Source organism: Panicum hallii, chromosome 7 (assembly GCF_002211085.1).
Source record: "Panicum hallii strain FIL2 chromosome 7, PHallii_v3.1, whole genome shotgun sequence".
Taxonomy (NCBI): domain Eukaryota; kingdom Viridiplantae; phylum Streptophyta; class Magnoliopsida; order Poales; family Poaceae; genus Panicum; species Panicum hallii.
In genome coordinates this window covers 21,463,976-21,468,857 of record NC_038048.1, presented here as the reverse complement: position 1 = coordinate 21,468,857, position 4,882 = coordinate 21,463,976, and the positions used below count along the sequence as shown (strand labels likewise).

The 4,882-nt window shown below is 47.5% G+C and overlaps 1 pseudogene; it reads right to left on the bottom strand.

The window, feature by feature from the left end:
* Positions 1-290: 290 nt before the first annotated feature.
* LOC112900531 lies at positions 291-4,533 on the bottom strand (annotated as a pseudogene).
* Between the last annotated feature and the right edge of the window lie 349 nt (positions 4,534-4,882).

The window sequence follows — 4,882 nt, the reverse complement described above, 5'->3', positions numbered from 1 at the left end:
CTCCCCCCTTGCTTAGTGGAGAAGGATCCTTGAGAATATTTTATTCTTGCTTAGGGGCTAAGGATCTAGAGAGTTGCCTTGAAAATATCTCACTATTGCTTAGGGGCTAAGGATCTAGAGAGTTGCCTTGAAAATATCTCACTATTGCTTAGTGGCTAAGGATCTTAGAGAGTTGCCTTGCATCTTCTTCAAAGTGATGAAAATTGGGATGTTACAAACCTACCCCACTTAGGTTGAATCTCGTCCTCGAGATTCGAGTGGGTCCTGAAAAAGGTGGGGAAACTCAGCTCTCAGCGCTTCCTCTCTCTCCCATGTCGCTTCCGCTTCTGAGTGCCTGCTCCACTGGACTCGGCAAAGCTTGACGGTGGATGTCCTGGTCTTACGAGTCACAGTATCCAAAATCTTAACGGGCACCTCTTGATACCTCAAGTCATCTTGCAGATCAATGGTGTCCTGTACCACTTGTTCTTCTGGCACTCTTAAACATTTTCTCAGCTGGGACACATGAAAGACATTGTGCACATCTGACATCTCCTCCGGCAATTGGATCTTATAAGCTACGGCTCCCACTTTCTTCAAGATCGGGAAAGGACCGATAAATCTTGGGGCCAGCTTCCCACGCACTTGGAATCTGCGCGTGCCACGGATTGGAGAGACTTTAAGGTACACATGATCTCCAACCTCAAAGCTGAGCTCACGCCTTCTCTTATCCGCATAGCTTTTCTGGCGCGACTGAGCTGCCTTCAAATTTGCTCTTATCTCGGCCACTTTGTCTTCTGCTGCTTCAATAAAATCCGGTCGCTCCACGATGCGATCCCCAACTTCAGACCACATCAGCGGAGTCCGACACTTCCTTCCATAGAGGGCTTCGAACGGTGACATTTTGAGGCTGGTCTGATAGCTATTATTATAGAAAAACTCGGCATATGGCAGACTATCTTCCCAGTCCTTACCATAAGTGAGGACACAAGCTCTCAGCATATCTTCTAGGATCTGGTTGATCCTCTCAGTTTGGCCATCCGTTTGAGGATGATAAGCTGAACTAAAATCCAACTTAGTGCCGAGTGCTTCATGCAGACTCCTCCAAAACCTTGAGGTGAACTGGGTCCCTCAATCTGAGACTATACGCTTGGGCACTCCATGTAACTTCACTATACGGTCGATGTACAGCTTAGCTAGTTTGTCACCTCCGTAAGTGGTGCGCACAGGTATGAAGTGGGCAACTTTTGTGAGGCGGTCAACCACTACCCAGACGGAATCATTACCACTCTTGGTTCTGGGCAGGCCAATAATGAAGTCCATACCAACTTCATCCCATTTCCAAACTGGAATTGGCAACGGTTGGAGTAATCCACTAGGCTTCTGATGCTCAGCCTTTATCCGTCGACATACATCACAGTATGCCACAAACTTAGCTATATCGCCTTTCATTCCATTCCACCAGTACTTTTCCTTAAGGTCCAAGTACATTTTGGTGGAACCAGGGTGAATAGAGTAAGCTGAGTTGTGTGCCTCATCCAAAATGGTTTGACGGTAATGACCTTGCTTTGGCACACACAGCCGCTTCTTAAACCATAGAACTCCATCCTTATCCACCCTGAAATTCGGGGCCTTGATTTCTCCGGTTTGGGCCTTGATCTCCATTAGCTTCTCATCATCCTTTTGAGCCTCTTTGATTTGGTCATCCAGGACTGGTCGAACACTAAGGTTGTAATTATAGGAATGGGGCACAACACTTAGGTTCAACTTCTCCATTTCCTCACGTAACCGTGGCTCCTGGGTAACCAAGTGGTGGCAATAAGCTTTTCTGCTTAAGGCATCTGCCACTACATTTGCTTTACCCGGATGATAATGGATCTCCAGATCATAATCCTTAATTAACTCCAACCATCTCCTTTGCCTGAGATTAAGGTCCGGTTGGGTGAAGATATACTTAAGGCTCTTATGATCCGTATAGATCTCACACTTATTCCCAATCAGATAGTGCCTCCAAATCTTCAGAGCATGCACTACCGCTGCTAACTCCAAATCATGAGTTGGATAGTTCTGCTCATGGGACCTTAATTGACGAGAGGCATAGGCTACAACTCTCCCTTCTTGCATAAGCACACAGCCTAAGCCTTGTCTGGAAGCATCACAGAAAATAACAAAGTCCTTGCGAATGTCAGGTAAGACCAACACGGGTGCGGTAGTTAGTCTTTCCTTTAGTTCATGGAAACTCCGCTCACAAGCTTCTGTCCAGACAAACTTCTTGTCCTTCTTGAGCAGCTCCGTCATTGGTCTGGCTATCCTAGAAAATCCTTCAATGAATCTCCGATAATAGCCAGCTAATCCAAGGAAACTTCGGATTTCTGAGACGGAGGTTGGCTGTTTCCACTCTGACACCGCAGTTACTTTCTCCGGGTCCACTGCTACTCCTTCAGCAGTCAGGACATGCCCAAGGAAGCTTACCTTCTGTAGCCAGAATTCACACTTACTGAACTTGGCATACAGTTGGTGGCTCCTAAGCTTGCCCAAAACTACTCTAAGGTGCTGCTCGTGCTCTTCGGCACTCCGAGAGTAGACTAGTATGTCGTCGATAAAGACAACGACAAACTGGTCCAACTCCTCCATGAACACTTTATTCATGAGGTTCATGAAGTAAGCAGGAGCATTGGTTAAACCGAACGGCATTACCGTGAACTCGTATTGACCATAACGAGTCACAAAAGCCGTCTTAGGCACATCTTCTGGCCTAATCCACAACTGGTAATAGCCTGACCTTAGGTCTATCTTGGAAAAGAACTTGGCTCCTTTCAGATGATCAAACAGATCATCTATCCGAGGCAATGGGTACTTGTTCTTGATGGTGACCTCATTCAGGGCTCTATAATCCACATATAGCCTCATGCTTCCATCCTTCTTCTTGACAAAAAGGACAGGTGCTCCCCACGGCGATGAGCTAGGTCTTATATAACCTTTTTACAAAAGCTCATCTAATTGCTTTTTCAACTCGGCTAGCTCCGAGGCTGCCATCCTATAGGGTGTCTTAGCAATAGGGGCTGTACCGGGGACTAGGTCAATGGCGAATTCCACTTCACGCTCTGGAGGCATACCCGGTAATTCTTCAGGGAACACATCCATATACTCCGCTACTACCGGTACCTCCTTCGGTGTTTCCGCCTTTAGGTTGTGCAGCATGGGGCCTGGTCTACTGACCTTAACATGGCAAGTGACTGTTTCTCCATGATGATTGGTCACGGTCACAGTCCTTTCTGCACACGCTATGCTTCCTCGGTGCTTGGTTAACCAATCCATCCCGAGGATAACATCTATCCCTTGGGAGTTGAGTACCACTAGGTTGGCTAAGAACACTACCCCACTTAGGTTAATAGGGATGCCGATAACTCCTAAGTGGCAAGGTATGTGGCCTCCCGGGGACTGAGTTATTAATGGCCTCTTAAGGGCTACCGTATCAACATTATTAGCTTCCACAAAGCTTGACGAGATAAATGAATGCGATGCACCGAAGTCGAAAAGCACAGTTGCAAGAGCTGATTGGACCAGGAACTCACCGAGTATCACTACTGGGGCATCCTCAGCTTCTTCGGCGTAGACGTGGTTCACCTTCGCCTTTCCAAATGACTGTTGACTCGTTGCTAGTGCTCCATGGCTGGCTCCAGATGCTTGCTTTGGTCCATTCACTGAGTTGGAGAAGACAGACAGTGCAGGCTTGTTCCTATAGGGATAGTTGGCAATAAAGTGCCCTGTCTCACGGCAGCTAAAGCAAGCCTTCGGGTTGGTCAGCTGGCTCCCTCCGGTTGACTGAGTGTGGTTAATGCCTTGAGTCTTAGCAGGTGCAGACTGAGATGGCTGCCTGAATGATGCAGTAGGCACCTTGTAAGACACCACACTATGACTCTTCGGTCCAAAATAAGCTGGGTGCTGAGTCTTCTGGGCCTTCTCCTGGTGAAACACCTTCTTGCTTTCAAACTTCCTCTTTTTGTCCTTCATTTCTTCCTTCTTGTGCTTCGCAGTAGTGATGGCCTTGTTAACTAGGGTGTTGAAATCCGAGTAAATAGAAACTCCAAGCAGGGTCCTTATCTCCGGATCCAAACCACGAAGGAAGGCATCTTGCTTCTGTTCATCTGTCTTCAGCACTTTTGAGGCATAACAGGACAGCTCCGTGAATTTATGCAGATACTCTGTCACTGTCAGATTCCCTTGCTGGAGACTCATGAACTCCTCCAACTTAAGCTTCATCACACTCCTAGGAATGTGATGCTCCTTAAACACTTTGACAAATCTGTCCCAAAGCATGGTGTTAGCATCCTCATTCATCTCTCTGTAGCTTTGCCACCATGCTAAAGCTAGTCCTCTCAGTTGTTGGACGGCCAATAACACCTTATCACGGTCATCAGCATGAACAACTTCTAGCTTCATCTCGATTTCTCTGATCCAGTCATCAGCCTCAATCGGGTTGTCGGATCCTCCAAACTTAGGTGGCTGCAAGCGGTTGAAGTCTGCAATCCTGCTGCCATTGCCTTGATGCATTGCAGGTCTATTGTTGCCAGGATTGCCTTGATCTTGAGCCGTGAGGGTGGTCACAAGAACTTGAAGGAGTTGGTTCTGTTGCTGTAGTATGGCTGCTAGGTCAATGGGTGCGGGGGCACGGGGAGGTAGCTGCGGTAGGTGTCCATTTTCTTCTGGAGCTACATTCGGAGGGGCCTGGTTCCTCGGATTGACCTCGTCACCGTCCTCCTGAGCATGGAGTCCCTGGACTCGGCTCGAACGACGGGACATCTGCGGTCAAGGAGGGATAGGATGAAATTAGGTGGCTCTCCCTATTTATTACTAGGGTAGATTTGCATGTATATAATAGCACACAATATCAACAAGTCAT